Genomic DNA, 18,601 nt, shown 5'->3' on the forward strand with positions numbered 1-18,601 from the left:
TGCAATTCAATTCTTACAGCCAATCAAATTTTAACTAGCACGGTTGGGATTTTATTTAGCACGATTCCATGCACGTCTATAGCCGACGATTACAATTCCGAATAAAACATTACAACTCCAAAACGTTTAGTTCACAAGGCATTCATTGATAGAACATTGCACAAGGAGATTGAATGCCAAAAAAATAAAAGGAGTGTATATTGATTTATAGCCCAAAAAGTTCTTGTATGTACATATAGCATGAAGCCAAGCCACCTGTGGCTTCAAGTACAAAAAATAAGAGGAGTATATATACAAGAGAGGCACGAAGCCAAGCCAATGGCTTCAAGTACAAAAAAGAGTAGTTAGCACTAATTCTAGCACTACTTCTATGACTAATCTAAGTCATTTGCGTCCTTGCTCCCTTCTTTGTCGCCTTCTTCATCACCTTCTTCCTCCTCAGTATCCTTGCCTTCTTCTCGGGGGGGTCACTATGTATAAACCCTCTATATCACGTGCGTTCAAGGCCTATATTTAAAATCCCTTATCTGTAAATTTTTTCATTAATAAAATGTACCCCTTTTCTATACAAATCTGTAAATTTTTTCCAAAACTATTTTAAATAGTCCTTTATGTATATTTATTTCTGTAAATTTTAGAAATAGAGAATATCCTTCTGTCGAACTCACGTGATAGGGTTACATTTGATGAGTGACCCCCCCGAGGCCTTCTTCCTTTTGAATATCCCTAGGGGCCTATAAACGAGAGACAACATGTATCAATGTATGAAAAATCAAATCTTTATTTATAATATTGACATTATTTAAGTACTTTTAAATACCTAGGGGGGCGCTCCAGTAGCTCGGATATATAGCTCCCTAGTAATCACCCCTTATCATAGAAGTGCCTCCATGTATGTCCTCTGCAATGTGCACGATGGTAGGCTATCTCAACAGGAGTAGGATACCTGCCCATGATATCAAGTTGCAAGATGAAACAATTTGCGAAGGGGCTAGTACAAAGAAACAACCTCCTAATAAACCACATAAACACAATATAATTTGAGATCGATACTTACAAATTGGGCCTCTCATGATTAAAAACACCCTGCTCCAAAATGCACATTTCCATATTGCTCCATTTGGATCCTTTGTGCCTCCACATGCTACACACTAGGGTCTGCCTTCGTTGCCTTCATTGCTTTCTTCCACTCTCACTTATGAGCAGTGTGTAGCTGGCCCCTTGGTGGTTGACCTGCCTCTCTCCTGGCAATCTTGGCTAGTGCATGCCTCTTAAGCAAAGATATTTTATTGGCAAGTATAACAATAATCTTTGACTTTGCCCATTTCTCTATGAACTCAACATTGGGGGGATTGGGAAACCTAGAGCATACAACATTGATGGTCTCATCAGCCAACCTTTTGGATGCTCTTTGTATGGAATAAAGCAATCTCTATAGTTGTTAGCAACTATAGAGTGCATGAAGGCCATGATGCCTTTCCCCGTGCATCCATCAAGATGCCTCCTCTCTGAGTGATGTTGTAGAAGATCGTACCATCACCCTCTGGCACATTTGCATCATATGAATCCTCCCTGCCCCCACCATTACCCCCCCTAAAGCATTGTGTCATGCATCCCCTAGAGCTCTCCTTGCTATTACGCCTACTGTCCTATCGTGTGATGAGTTAGTACGTTGGCCACTCATCTCTGGAGAAGTGACTCGACTGCACGGGAGTATGCTAGCGGCTCTACGAGGTAGAAGGGACTCTTGACCACAGGGGGGAGAAGGGACTCCAGACCGCTTGCTAGGCAAAGGTTGGTGGCTCTGTTGCTTGCTAGGCTATCTCGACTCCATAGGAGTAATCTCAGCTAGTGTGGGGTTGGGGTGGTTTGGAGTCTATACTGCTAACTCTTGGGGGGTGTTTTGAGTACTCGTCATGTATTTGTATAACTCTTGAGGAGTGAGAGGGTGCCCCAAAAGGTTATATAATTGCTATAATACGGCATCCCAAAGATTAGGTGAGGCTCTTGAAGAGCTTCCTGGCCACATGATGAACTGCAAAAAAGAAGAGAAGAAGATTTCCATCATGCATGCCCTCTTTCCATCATGCATGCAATCCCATGATTTCCATCATGCATGCCCTCTTTCCATCATGCATGCAATCTCATGGTTTCCATTATGCATGCCCTCTTTCCATCATGCGTGCAATCCCATAATTTCCATCATGCATGCCCTCTTTCCATCATGCATGCAATCCCTTGATTTCCATCATGCATGCCCTCTTTCCATCATGCATGCAATCTCGTGATTTCCATCATGCATGCCCTCTTTCTTTATCCTACCCTCATGTTGCAGTCCAATTTCCCTCATGCAATCACTTATTTCCATCATTCATGGAATCCCTTATTTCCTCATGGATGCTTAAGGTATTGAAAATTTGACTTAAACATGCATGCAAGGGAAAGGAGAAAAAGGAAACAGAAGGCAGGATGGGAGAATGGAAGGAGGGAGAATGGAAGGAGAAGGGATCAGAGCTCCCTTGCCTTCCGCTGAGGTAATCATTTTTTTGACTCTATAAGGTCCTTGACCTAGAACTTTGAGTTTGCCCTTGTGGACTTTGGTACTGTATAGTAAAACCGGGTCACCTTCCTTGAGGTCTTTGTCTTTAAGGTTCATGTCAAACCATGCCTTCCTTCTTCATTTTTCTGTTGTCATGGCATGGTAGGCAATTAATTTGGACTCAGTATGCTTCTCTAATTGGTAGAGTCTTTCTTTCAAGGATGCATGATCTCCCATACATTCTTGCACTACTATGGGTAGGATGGGTATTACAAATTCTAGTGGGACCATAGCTTCAAAGCCATACACCAATTGAAAAGGTGTATTCCATGTGCTGACCTTGAGTGTGGTTCAGGATACCCATAAGGCTGCATTGAGTTTCTCTACCCAATTAGAATGCTTTGGTTCTACTACCTTCATGAGGACAATTCATAATATTTTGTTAGTGGATTCTGCTTGTCCATTCCCTTGGGGGTAGTAGGGTGTGCTCTTTCTATGGATCACCACATAAAGCCAGGCAAGAGTTCTTGGATAGCCTCATTGACAAAATGTGTGGCTCTATCTGACACAATTTCAATGGGGCATCCGAATCGGGTGATCACATCCTCATACAAGAACCTTGCCATGCTTCTGGCATCTGCCTTTCTGATTGCTTTAGCTTCAACCCATTTTGTAAAGTAATCAGTGGCCACAATGATGTATCGAGCCTATGTTCCCTTTGTCGCTGGATGTATGGGACCCATAAAATTAATCCCCCATTTTTCAAATGGTTTTTGTGCAACAACTATTGTGAGGGGTTGAAGTCCTTTTGTTGTGGTTTAGTAGTTCGTTGTGGCATACAACTTTTGACATATTAATAGGCATTTGCCCAAAGTGTTGGCCACCAGTATCCTATGGGGAGGACTTTTCTTGTTATTGCTTCCCCTTGGAAATGTCCACCTACAATGCCTTCATGGGCTTCACTAAGGATTGGAATGATCTCATGTGGCATTACACTTCTCCTTAAAACTTGATCTGTGCCCATCTTGTGTAGTTGCCCTACAATGAGTTGATAGGGTGCACCTTTTAGGATTAGTTATATGGCATCCACTGCTTTCATTTCAAGAGGTGGTCTTCCCACCATTAAGTACCCAATAATGTTTGCACACCAATCAGGCACAGCGTCTACCTGAAATAATGGGACATCTAGTAGGTCATTTTCTATTCATTCTGACTCTAGTATGCCCATCCACTTTGCACTTAGTGCACCAAACTTCTCCTCTTTTGGAACTGTTGTTACTCCCTTTTAAGTTTCTCATCCTTTATGTTTGTTGTGCCTATTTTGATAATTATCTCATTATCTTATTCTTTACTATGCAAGATGGCAAAGATCACACTTTCCTTCTTTTGGGTTAGAGATGACCCCCTTCTCAATCGCAATTGTTCGTCATATGTCCTCATCAAAATTGTGATCTCCGTGTCTCTCAACTCTGCACCATTGGTGGCACCACGACAACCACGAACAAAGCACTATTTTGTCTAGGGCAAAGGAGAAGGGGAAGGGGAAAGGGAAGGGAAAGGGGAAGGGGAAAGGGGAAGGGGAAGGGGAAAGGGGAAAGGGAAGGGAAAAGTTGCATGTTTGGAACTATCTGTCAGAGTGCATCTATAGACGTGGCAAACAGCTCGTCTATAGGTGCGGCTTCCTGTTTTTCTAAAATTTTTGATGCACCTATAGACACGCTCCGATAGATGATTTTCAACAAAAAGGTGAAAAGGATATGCACCCGACCCCGAAAAGGACAACAGTACCAAAAACAACCTTTTCTTGCATACAACAAATGATGAATCCAAACAGAACAACTTTTAGAGAAGACCAACCACCAAGAGACTTACCTTGGATAGAGGTATGGAAGCTTCTTGTCTTTCTTCAAAGCTGCCTCTCCTTCTTCTCTTCCTTGTTCACCCTCTTCTCTTGTATGCTTGGGGATGAGTGTGCATGTTGGAGATGAGTGTGTATGTTGGAGATGAGTGTGGGTGCCTAGAGTTGTGTGTGTATGCTTGGAGCTAGCAATCTCGACCTATGTATTGAAAGGAAAGCAAGCATGGCACTAAAAGTAGGAAATGAGCTAAAAGTAGGTTTAAAAAGCAGTCCACAATCTTCGCGTCTAAAAGCACGTCTATCCGTGCATCTACACTGTGTTTTAGATGTACCTACAGTACAGACGTGCTTATAGATGCACTTTTAGACGTGCTACATAGTTTTCTCATTAAATACTCAAGGAAGATCTATAGGATATCTTCATCTTCAAGAAGTAGCTCTAGTGAGGATGAATCCCTTTGTATCCACAATCGCGAAATGTAGTTGGAGCAAAAAATCAAATGTATGTGTGATTGATGTCGAGGAAACATGCATTATGCACGTAGAATTACACTCAATCACATCTCAAAGTATGGAGAATTGGATGTGACTGTATCCCAGGTAAGTGTTAAAGCGTTGAGGTTGATTGAGATACTAGTATGGGTGTTCATGTGTTTGATATATGATCCTTTTTTAATTTAATACAGGATGCAGTGCCACACCCGCATATGTTGCCCTATACTCATCATGAGGAGGCAAAGCGTCAGCAATATGAGGTGGGATCTTCAAGAGGGACCATTACAAATGCATGGAGTGATGGTGATAGTAGCCCTCCACGATTACCTCATGAGGCCATGGAGGAGGAGGTGTTTGATGATATGGTGTGGGATTTATTTGTCCATAAGTGATAGCATGGAGCCGGACGATCTTTTTACTGCAGCATTGAACCACTGTTTGAAGGGTATACATTCTTGTCAAAGTGAGGGATCAGGGAGGATCAAAGCACCACAAGAGAGACATAGGGTAGCAAACACTCAATCTATTGTAATATATGTGCTTAACAATACATAATAGGCTTCTTATATAGAGAGAGCCTTTAGAATAGTGAACACATGTGGGATCCTCTGATCCACATCTCTCCTTGTGGATATCCTCGATCCACATCTCCACATCATGTAGTCCACATCCTAGGGTGGCTACTTTAATTCTTTCCTATACCATACCTTAGCCTCTAATTATGTGCTCATGGCACCACAACTCTCAATACCTCCCCTTGGTGCCATGATCCTTTGGCTACTACAAGGTGGTCAGATGTGAGTTACAAGATCAAATCCTCCCCTGGATGCTTACATGGCTATTCTCAGGTGGTTAGGTTTGATTAACAAACATATGGGCCGAGGGTGGTAAGGATGTTGCTTCTCAATACATGTTGTTCTTGTCATTTTGCTCATGGCTTGATGATGACTCCACGTAGTTGACGTGTTGGTTCTTCAATCTACAATCTTCTTCCTTGTATCCTAGCTTCTTGCAATGGTGACACTTTGGTTTGTTCTTCAATCTGTAGTCACTTTGATAGTGACCCATCCTTCCGCAATGGTAGCAATTCGTTGATGTTTTATTGAACAATGCTTGTTCTTCATTATAGCTGTTGCATGTAGATGTCGATGTTGATGCCTTCAACTCTCTTTCTTTTTCAAGAAGAGAGGATACACATTCCTCAAACTTTGGATTTGGTAAATTCTTCAAAGTGATTGTCAGTGCACTATACTCTGCAAGCATACTTTTAAGGAGAATTGCAAGTGCATCCTTTTCCCCAACTTTTGCATTTATGCCTTCTAGTTGGGTTATAATGCTTTTGATTTTGTTGACAAATTGTGCCATGGATTCATTGAAGCCCATGTGCATACCATAGAATTCAATCTTAAGATGGATTTCTTGGTTTTTGGCTTTTGCACCAAACACTATGTTCAACTCATCCCATGCATCCTTGGCATGATCCTTGGAGTCTATATGATGAATTATGTTTGGATCCAAGTGCAAACCAATGAGTGATAGTGCTGCTTTGTCTTTTTCCTTCCAGGCATCATTTTGTGTAGTGGGTATATCTTCTTTTACAGTCTTCCAAAGCTTTTGATGCATAGATACCTCATTTGTGTAGACCACATGTGAAATCCTTCCCCAGTGAACTTCTCAACAGTTGGGGTGCGTATTGGAGCAGTGGGTTGATAGGCGGCTTCCAATCGGTTACAGTAGGAGCTGCTTCATAAAGCCCTTCAATGATACTCTCTCCCTCTCTCAAACAACATGAATGAAATCGCTCTCTCTCACAATGTCTCAACCGAATACCTCTTTTCTCTCACTCAAACAAGGAAGATTTCTCTCACCGAAAGAGATAGAATGAACGGAAGTTTCTATCACTCAATCAACGGAAATATCTTTCAATAAAATGGATGGAAATCTCTCAACTGAAATGATCTCTCACGGAGAACACTCAAGAGAACTCTCAAAATCTCGACCACTCTCACTCTCTCCAGAATTGCAATGCCTCAGCAGAAGGCAAGGGAGCTCTGATACCATGTCAAAGTGAGGGATTAAGGAGGATCAAAGCACCACAAGAGAGACATAGGGTAGCAAACACTCAATCTATTGCAATATATGTGCTCAACAATACATGATAGGCTTCTTATATAGAGAGAGCCTTTGGAATAGTCAACACATGTGGGATCCTTTGATCCACATCTCTCCTTATGGATATCCTTGATCCACATCTCCACATCATGTAGTCCACATCCTAGGGTGGCTAATTTAATTCTTTCCTATACCGTATCTTAGCCTCTAATTATGTGCTCATGGCACCACAACTCTGAACAATTCTCTGTTCTACGTGCCTCCCTTGAGTTACTAGACGTGCAAACCATCTATGGATGGAGCAATGCAAGTTTGAATGCATTATTCAAGTAAGCTTTAAAGTCTATTTTGCAAACATGGTGAATTATGCTAGTGGGTTAATTATTGGAATGCTTTTTCTCATTTATGGTCTTCACGTGCAGGCTATTGTGTAAAATGCTCCCAAGGGAGAATAAATTACTTACCTCAAGAGATATGGCAAGGCAACATGTAACCTCTCTTAGAGGATTGGATTACAACCGCATCCATGCATGCATTGTGAAGATAGTGGGAGAGAAGGAAGAGTCTCACTTGTGGCTTTCTCACATACACAATGGGGGAACACACACAAAGGTGGAGGCTGAAAACAATTTTCCTCTTCTTAGTTGTGAAAGCCAAAAGAACTCTAGTACAAAGAGATAGAAGAACCCTATATGTGGGTCTCAAACCAAACTTAGCTAACTAAGGTGGCATACTAAGTGAGCCACAAACTAGAGTACATAAGGATAGTTGTCATCCAGCTATATTATTCATCGGCGGTGCTCATATGCTCATTCATAAGCATAAACATATGCTTTCTTTCTTTTTCTCTTATGCTTATGCACTTTTTCTGTCTTTCAATCTCTTTTTCCCCTCTTTCAAACATATGCTTTCTCTCTTTTTCGTATATGCATATGTTTTTTTCATAAGCCTACCTATGCCTATGCTTATGCTTATGCATGAGCATAAGCATATGCTCATATGCTCACTCATAAGCTCATTCTCTTATGCTCATATGCTCATTCATAAGCATAAGCATATGCTTTCTTTCTTTTTCTCTTATGCTTATGCTCTTTTTCCCTCTTTCAATCTCTTTTTCCCCTCTTTCATAATTGTCTCAAGTAATTAATTGTCTTTTTGCTTCTTACCCGCTCTTGTTTTTTATTTTTTGTTTTCGTGTTTGTGTCTATGTTTGTCCAATCCCCCCAAATTAGACATGGGATTATGTCGCACGTCCAACGAGTACGAAAACCCTCATAGGAGGAGACATCATGATCTCTATTCTCCAGAGGACTTTGATTCCCCTCAGGTGACACCTCAGGGGCCTGGCACTATGACTACCCCTAGCCTGACTTCTCTCGGATGTAGCACAGATGACCGATGCGGAGGCAACGAGATTCTTCTCTCTGCTATCCCAAAGGACCTCAGTAAATCCCTCTCCTACACCGACGATTGGACCTACTGTCTAGCCATCCCCTCAAGCCCCTTCGACTAAGGGGTCATCACCTAGGCCCCGAGGGGGCCACTAGGGTTTATCGTATGGTACCACATGAGTGTAAGGGAGGGGGGTTATATAAGGGAAGGAAGGTACATTTTATAAGGTAAGGTCCCATAAATAGGGGTAGATAAGGGAAATTTTCGTATATTTATTGCACGCAGGTGACGTCTCCTTATTACTACTAGTGAATCCCCCATGACCTAGGCGTGCCCTGCGTAAGGGAAGTAAGAGTAGGAGGGGTTGCTTATGTTGTGCTAACTCGGGAGATGTAGATGAGTCAGCACACTCACACCCCTACAGGTCTCCACTTGGTCCTGAGACCTAGTACCAGTCAGGTCCCTTGCCCTCTCCTACTCTCACTGCTACTCCTCGCTCCGAAAGCACTCGTAGTAACACCACTCACTCTCACTCTGCCACTACCATGAGTCCTCCTTACCCGGTTGAGGACCTCTCCTATGAAATCACGGTTGCTGGAGAGATAATACAAGATAAAAGGGGCAAAGCAGTGATGCCCACCATGAGGCAATTAATGAGCCACCACTTCAAGAGCGGCATAGCTACTGATTGGTGGTACCAAGATGACCAAAAGAAACAAGCAATCATTGATGAATTGAAAAGACAATACTCAAACCCCTCAAATTTGGAGTTCAATGAGAATTACATGCAAGAGCACATGGGTTTGGTTTTGAAGCATTGTAGGTCAACCTTGCATACTTCCATCGCAAAGGGGAGGGCTAAACCCAGCTGGGCAGACAAAGTTGATTGGAATTTTTTCAAGAATCAGAACAGGGACCATCCCGAAATGTTCAAGGGTCAGAGGAGGGCTGTGAGGAGATGGCTGACTCCGTAGGTACTTCCCACTTTGGTGCAGGCAGACGGTTGGCGTTTGAGGTAACCGGGGTAAGTCTACTTCTTCTCATTCAATGTATTGTTCTATTTTGTTTTACTACATATTGCATACACTTTATCTAACTCTCATAACTTAGATCCACAGCAAGCTACGAGGGGTTGCCTTCCTATAGACTCAGAGAAGAGATACACGTTTCACATAGGAACAAAGCCATGGTTTATTGAGAAGGAGGCAATGGGGGCGACGATCGATCAGGCTAAGGTGGCTGCTCACATGGTATAAGTCTACTCCTACTTGTAATCTCACTTTTTAAACTATTTTATTCTTTAAGTTCCAATCTAATTTCCAATTAATATGGTTTTACTCTTAGAGTGCAAGCTCGAACGTCCCATCAGTGGAGGTGAGCGATGATGATGATGAGGGATTAGGCTTATACGGCTTTGACGAGGGCCAGGGATCATCAAGCGCAGTAGCTCACGAGAGCCACGGATTAGGTGCAGTAGCTCACGAGGGCTAAGACGAGGAGGAGGAGCATGATGACGATTCGGATGAACAGTAGTAGTAGTAGTAGTAGTATTAGTAATAGTTTGCATATACTTTGCCATGTACTCGAGGGGGTCACTCATCATATGTAACCCTATCACGTGAGTTCAACAGAAGGATATTTTTTATTTCTAAAATTTACAGAAATAAATATACATAAGGGACTTTTTAAAATAGTTTTGGAAAAAATTTACAGATTTGTATAGAAAAGGGGTACATTTTATTAATGAAAAAATTTACAGATAAGGGATTTTAAATATAGGCCTTAAACGCACGTGATATGGAGGGTTTATACATAGTGACCCCCCTGAGGCCATGTATATGCTTTTGCATATTGGCTCGTTTGAGCGATTTTGTATCACCCTTTTCAAAAGGGTAATTTTGTAACAAACAATGTTGTATATATTCGACATGTATATGTTTTTGTTGCTCGGTTCATTTGAACGATTTTATATCACCATTTCCACAAGGAAAATTCTTTTGTAATTACTAAATAAAAAACATTAGTGGGGTAGAACAGGGCTTGTTGTGGCTTTGTTTAGCCCCACTAATTTTTTTTAAAGCTTTTGTTAATCGTCGCTATATAGCGATGTTTAACAATGTCGCTATATAGCGACGATTAACAGTGTTGCTATATAGCGACATTTACCAGTGTCACTATATAGCAACGCTTATATAGCGACTGTTCTTTTCCAATGCTTATCGTGATGAAAATAGCGACCTTTATGCCTGTCAAAAAAAAACTTTTTAGTGTAAAAAAGGTCAGTATTTTCGTCGAAAAAGGACCTATGCCTTGTAGTGCATGTTCTATTCTCACAAGCCAACTACATCTTATAGTGCATTTGGTGGATGAGATTGCTATATATGGCACTGTACATGCATGATGGTTGTTCTTCCTCAAGCGCTTCATGAAGACCTTGAAGGGTGTCATGAGGTAAAATGCATGGCCCGAAGGAAGCATGGCCGAGGGTTGGTTGGTACAAGAGTCACTTGTATATATTTTCGAGTTTCTTGTTGATGTGGATAGCTCTCTCCCATGACTATCAAGAGATGATGAAGCCCTAAGGATGACCTCTATTGTGCCTCAAGGGAAAGGACGGAACAAATTAATCAACAAAGGCTTAATAATATCAACCTCTATTGCATGCTTAATAGTGATGTGATGAAAAGATGGGTGACAAGATATGAGGATGCAAAGGTAAGAAAACAAGGAGATTTAGGGACCTCTTTTGTACACACCACGGATCTCGTGTGCCATGTACCCTCAGCATCTAAGAGCACTTCCAAAGGATATTCATGTGGATTGGCTACTTGACAAAATGGAGAGAGTAGAGAGATACGAGAGGATGCATATCACAATGGAAGAATGTGAGTATGCTAGAGGATGCATGCAAAAGGTTGATATATAGAATGTTATGCATAAGTTAGGATCTTTCAACAATTTAGATTGCTTTATTCAATTGAATTTGTCTTCGTGTAGTGTACTATGTTCAATGCTATATGGTGTGAGGGCAAGCATTTTCAGACACAACGGATTGATGATAAGAGAAACACACAAGATTGCGGCATCATTGCTAGCTTTGAGGGAGCCAATGGAGCCATGGATGATTATTGTGGCATAATCCAATATATTATTAAGCTTGAATTTCGATGCTTCTTTGTGTATGTTTTGGGTGTCAAGTGGTTTAAGGACGTGGTGGAAAGAGGCCCTAATGCAACAATCAAACGCCATGCAAGTGGCTTTGTAACTATTGACTCCACAAAGTTTTGGCAAAGCAAGAAGGGCAAATAGTACTACCGCAACAATGTGAACAGGTATTGTACACATATATTAAAATAATCACTTTTTAATATTTGATACCTTCAATGCAAGGAAAATAATATGATTGTATTTGTGTTTGAATTAGGTTGTCTATCAACCAATGGTTGATAATAATATGTGGTGGCATGTCATACCTATTACGCTATGTTCCAAAGTGATGTATAGTACATTTACTAATATGGAGCATATGCAAGATGATCATGGCCATGGAGGTGATGATGATCATGATACAAGAGAGGAGGATGATCATGAGATAGGAGATACAGATATGTAGGCCATTACCCATGAGGACGAGCCTACCATTGGTGATGTTGATTTTGATGAGCACATGAGTAGCACAAGTAGTGGGCTGAATGTATTTCATAGATCTCATTGAGGATGAGATCGCCATCATTGATATTGGCAAAACTATTTTATATATTGTCTCATTCTCCTCACCTCACTTAATTTTTGTATATGTGGGTTTGCAAAAAAGCATTGATATTTTTATTAAAATTATGTGCTTTGGTAATCATGGGCAATGTTTGGAAGTAGTGATGCACATTTATCACCCGACAACAAAGTTTTACTCTCTGTATTCTCTGTTGCATGTTTATAAATGCATCTAAATATGCATCTAAAAGACAGTGTAAACGCGCTATTAGATGCATTAATAACTGTGCTATTAGATGCGCTAATAGACATGCCTATATTTTCACTATTCCATCTACACTTATAGATGCGCTTGCTATTTTGCACGTCTATCAGGCACATCTATAGTTGCTTTGTCTTGTTGTGGCAAGGGTCTCGTTACTGAGGCTATAGACTCTTTTGCTGAATCATCCTAAGATTTGGCATAGTTTCTTGTCTTACTTGTGGATTCATTGCATGCTCTTAGAGTATGGGGAATGAAAGTGTGTGATACTATTATTAATGCAATCTATTATGTGCCTATGCAAAATTGTGTGAGTACACATGACTTGTCGACTAGGTAGGGACTAACTATATGCTTATTTGTGGGATTTCATAGGGCAACTAAAACTCAGTAATCCCTAGGTGGAAATTGATTAGGTCTACCTATATGTGCAAAAGCATGCATATGCTAGTGAGTGTGCATGGAACAATCTAGTTATGTGCAAAAATGTGCATATGCTGGTGAGTGCACATGTAAAAATCTAGTGCTAGCTATTGAAGAATTGGGGTTCCCAAATCTTCATTATTGTTAGGATGGCTTGCATGTTGATATAGTAGCGCTTCAGTCAGCTACCATTTATGGTTGTGTTGAATTGGACTCCATCCATCTTCCACCCAAATATATAATTTGTTGGATCAATCTCATATGAAGTGCTAAAAGTATTCATGCTAAATATGTACCTTATTTCAAAACTCCCAATTCGCTTGGCGTTGGCTTAAAATGCATACAGAATCCTTGCAACTGTAGACTTTTCACTTTAACCCCAATGTTTCTAGCAGCACAACTCCAATGGGATATTCATTTTCTTGACTCGATAAGGTCCTTAACCTAGATATTTGAGTTTACCCTTGTAGAATCTGGCATTGTATAGCAAAACCAGGTCACCTTCCTTAATGTCTTTGGTTTTAAGGTTTTTTTCAAACCATGCCTTCCTTCTGTGTTTTTATGTTGTCATGGCATGGTAGTCGACTAATCTAGTCTTTGTATGCTTCTATAATTGATAGAGTCTTTCTTGCATGATCTCCTATGCATTCGTGTACTATTATGCATAAGATTGGTATTACAAATTCTAGTGGGACCACAACTTCAAGGACATACACCAATTGAAAAGGTGTATTCCCTATACTGACCTTGAGTGTGGTTTGGTATGCCCATAAGGCTGCATTTAGTTTCTCTACCCAATTAAAATGCTTGGACTACCTTGGTGAGGACAATGCATAATATTTTGTTGGTGGATTTGGCCGGTCCATTCCCTTTGGGGGTAGTAGGGTACCATAAAGCTAGGCAAGAGTTCTTGGATAACCTCATTGACAAAATGTATGCCTCTATCCGGCACAATTTGCATGGGGCATTCAAATTGGGTGATCACATTCTCATATAAGAACCTTTCTATGCTTTTGAAATCTGTCTCTCTGACTGCTTTAGCTTCAGTCCATTTGGTAAAGTAATCAGTGGCCACAATGATGTATCGTGCATGTGTTCCCTTTACTACTGTATGGATGGGACCCACAAAATCAATCCCCCATTTTTCAAATGGTTTTTGTGCAACAACTATTATTAGGGAATTGAAGTCCTTGTATTGTGGTTTAGTAGTTCGTTGGTATACATTACAACTTTTGACATATTCATAGGCATCTTCCCAAAGTGTTGGCCACTAGTAGTCTATGAGGAGGACTATTCTTGCTGTTGCTTCCCCTTGGAAGTGTCCTCCTACAGTGCCTTCATGGACATCACTGAGGATTTTCATGATCTCATGTGGCATTACACATCTCCTTAAAACTCGGTCCTTGCCCATCTGGTATAGCTGCCCTACAATAAGTTGATAAGGGATAGCTTTTAAAATTAGTTTTGTGGCATCCACTACTTTCATTTCAAGGGGTGGTCTTCTTGCATGGCCCCTATGTTACCACAAGCTTTCAAGCTGCAAGAAAATGTGATAAACATTTGGAGAGGTAACTTCCAATTGCACCTGTTCAAAATGGTAAAGAGCTTCCTCATCAAGTCCATGCTCAACATATCATGCAAGTAGTGCAGTCCATGAGACTACATCTTGAACTAGTAGCTTGTCAAACACTTTCTCATGCTTTTGTAAGATACCACATTTGGCATACATATCCACCAAGAATTTGGTAATAAAAATCTCTCTTTCCAACCCCTTTTTGGAAGTCTCATGATGTAATTTTTGGCCGTTCCTATGGCTCCTATCCTGCCACACAAGCTTTCAACCTACAAACAAATGTGCCAACATTTAGAGAGACACCCTCTGGTTGCATCTATTTGAAATAGTTTAATGCTTCCTCACCACAATCATGCTTGAAATATCTTGATATCAATGCATTCCACCTACTCCAACTTGAATTCAAACACTTCTCTTGGCACATTTAGCATACATATCAACCAAGGTACTACCAAAAGAAGCTATCTTTCAAACCTCTATCTAGCAATGTCAGCATATCCTCTGTGGCCTCTGTCTGCATCTTTCAAAGAGATGTACAAAATCAGGAGGGGTCAGTCAAGTAAATCAAGGATACAAACCTATAATGGAGCATCTTGAATGTGTGTGACAAAGGACTGGCTAGATTTGATGGGAAAAAAGCAAGGGTGTGCTATAGTACGACAAATGACCGTGGCAACAATTAGGCAAAAAGTTCAACAAATGCAACCTATTGCATTCAAAATCACAAAAAGAGGAGGCATAACTTCTAGGAATATGATTCAAGAGAGAGCATGTAGGTCGTGTAGAGTGGATACACATGAAAATTATGATTCCTCTAGTTGGAAAGATCTCGTCCATGGTCTCGATGCAAAAAAAGCAATGAAAAGTACTAGATTCACAACGGTAAATTATTGAAATCATACCATGCACACAGTTAAAGGCAAAAGCATATTTGCAAAGTGATCTACTCACCTTGTTCATGTCAAGTTTGGCATCGTTTTTGTGGCATCCTCTCCACACAAATTTTCTTGCACTGTCTCTTGTGTGACAGTTACAATAGCATTTGGATCCCTACTCTAAAAGCTTGCCAGATTGATAGTGGGAACTTCATGAGCTCTTCTTGGTTGGGCATCTTTGTTTGGGCCTGTAGCTAGACAAATGTGGGAGGTATAGTGGGGGCATGGAGGAGGGGGGATGGGGATGGCTTAATCTATGCAATACCTAGGGCCTTGATGTTTGCAGATAGCAGAGTAAAGAGCAAGACAAATTTGAAGGTGGCAACAACGAGCAAGATCCCTAATGATGTTATACCTGTCATTGCTAATGCTGCCATGATATGGTCAGCATTGAGAGTAAAGATGAGGAGAGGAGATGATGCTAGCGAGTTAAGGAAGATGTAGAATGCTTGGTTTTGGCAGGATCATAGGGAGGACATCCTGAGGAGATAAGAGGAAAGGGGGAGGAGCGGGGGAGATTGAGGGGAAAGCAGATGAGATCAAGTCTTTGTCTTTGAAAAAGAGAGATCAAGCCTCAAAATATGGCGAATAATTGAGAGTTTGTGCAGGTGATGCATTTTTTGTAATTCCCTACAAATGTAGAATTCATAAGAAATGGGTAAAAGAAGTGACATGTGGCTCAGAGAGAAATAATTATTTCATTTTATGGCACAATGCTACTTGCCTAAAGAGCCAATTGTGTGTTCAAAAAAGTGTGAGTTCTTGTCATTATATAGACCTCGTTACCAGATTTCTCATTTATATCCACCAGATGTACCACTAACATGCACATGACTAGTTGGAGTTGCATGAGATACTAAGCTATAAAGCCCAATTACCAACTTAGAAAAATCCTTACATTAAGGGGGAAAACATATTCCCATATCCTACCACATCGCCTATAGGTCATAATTCCTAGATAGTTTTTATTAGCACCATTTCTTTGTCATGATTTTAATTTTCTTGCTAGCAATTTTTTTTCTAAAACATAAAATCAAGTTTATCATCAAGAAAATAAAAAATTTATAAGAGTGCCTTTACTCTCACACGCATAACTATTAATCCATGCATATGTGTACATTAGAGAGAACTATATCCAAAATATGTCCACAAACAAAAGTAAGTGAGTGTGTGTGTGTGTTTGTGGGGGGGTGGGGGGGGAATGGGATTACTTCTTCTGGTTGCATTCCAAATTTTTGTAACCTATACATGTGGGGCTCAGATGTGAACATTATATCTCCAAAACTTCTAACATCAATAGATCTTAAAATTGGGATAGCCCTGAAAAGCCATGAGGCACTGATGATTCAAGCAATAATATTTATTTCAAAGGGGGAAACCTTTCAAATTTTCTTTCTTAAATATCCTATTTAGCTCTTCAACCACTCATAGGCAAGCTATGATGTAACGAGAAAATATACGAGTTTCAGAATATAGAATTAGTAGCTAATTACACTTCAAAGATAAAAAAGAAGGCACCAAGACCAATATTACAAATGGAGTCAAGAAATCACAATACAAAGTCCAATGTGCTCATTGAGATTAGAGATCAATGTAAGAAAAAAAGCATAGTGTCCAGATGCAAAGGCCAAAGAGAGAAATGGAGAGAACAACATCTAGAATTTAAGAAAGTACATGAAGAGTGCCTACTCATTGTAAAATAAAAAGGCCAACAATAGCATTCTAGAATGTCCCATGATATAAAACACTCTACCCAAAATGTCCATATTGCATGTGGGGATCTTCAAGGGAACTTATGGAACTTTGTAAATATAAAAAACCCTTTTGTATATGAACTTTTAACTCTTAATTTATTCCCTTATGTATATATAAATCTGTAAGTAATGGAATCAATAAAAACTCATCTGTTGAACTCATGTGATAGGGCTACATATGATGAGTGACTCCCTCGAGTCTTCTTGATTGAATTGGAATATTAGTCCCCTTGGTTTCCTCTTTTTGTTGGCATGTAATTACATTCATAGGTTGTGATAATATGCTTGTGGGAACTATACTTTGATGGTCTACCCCAATAATGCCAATTGGGATGTCAGGCTTAGTCTTGTTTTGTTGTGGGGCCTTAGTTTCTAGGGGACAATCCATACAATCATGGAAAATGCCACAATCTTTGTAGAGCGGTTAGAAAGTAGTGGGGCTACTGCGATGAGGGCATTCTGTGATCTGGTGATTCTCTCCACAACCATAGCACTTGATTGGCATTCGATATGTCTTGGGACAAACTTGATTTGCATAGAAATGGATTAAACCTTCTACTCCTTCCACATAGTACACTGGGTAGTCATCTTCAAACTCGCATTGGAATCCAGTTCCTTAGCTTGAAATTGTTGTTTTAGAATTGCCAGAGGAGTTGTATTTGGTCTCTTGGATATGGTCTTGGATTTGGATTTGGCACTCATGGATATGGTCCAAATGAGAACATGATTCAGCCTTAGAGTTAGGGGTGCTTATGCAAGTGCTGGTTGCTTGTACACTTGGATGGGTTCCTGTTGGTATTGTTGAGGCTAGGGTAGGTTGTTGCACATGTTGAAGATGCAACTATTTTTGTCATGCCCACTGATTACGTAGATGTGGCACCACGACGGTGGATTGGCTTGTGCATTGATCTTGGCTCTTAGGATGGGGTAGTAATTTGCTGTGTGATTGGCCATGCCATTGCATGCATCATTTCTTCTTTAAGCTTCATGATCATGGCCTCTAGGTGATCTTCATTAGACATTTCTACAGTGGACTTGGCTTTCCCCTTTGCATGTATTGGCTCTTCCATCAGCACTGCTAGTGTCAGATTCTGTCATGCCATCCTTGATGTCAATGGCTACTGGATGAGCAACACTGAATGTTTCATAACTACTAATTTGTTTCATGTCCTTGCAGATTTTCTTCCTTAGGCCTGCAAAATGAAGCAGGCTATGAGGCACTTATCATTGGGGCATGGGTCACATTTGGCAATTAAGCATTTCATCTTGCCCAAGTACGTGCATATATCTTCCCGCCGACCTCAGTTGGAGAGCGAGATCATCTTGTAGTCTCTCCATTTGGAACCACCTCTTGAATTCGGTTTGCAACAGGTCCCATGTGGCTTGTTCTTCCACTACTAGGATGTCTAGGTATCATTCTGAAGCTTTATCAATTAAGTCCATGGGGAACCATGTAACCTTGGTTTCATGTGATTGAAAATGCTAGAGGAATATTACTTGATCACCTCGGCCATTGCATTTGGGAAGTTCAAGTTTGCCTAGGGTTG

The sequence above is a fragment of the Dipteris shenzhenensis genome, chromosome 3, assembly GCF_047967505.1.
Source record: "Dipteris shenzhenensis isolate YYH24624 ecotype China chromosome 3, Dip_SZ_1.0, whole genome shotgun sequence".
In the NCBI taxonomy this organism is placed as follows: Eukaryota; Viridiplantae; Streptophyta; class Polypodiopsida; order Gleicheniales; family Dipteridaceae; genus Dipteris; species Dipteris shenzhenensis.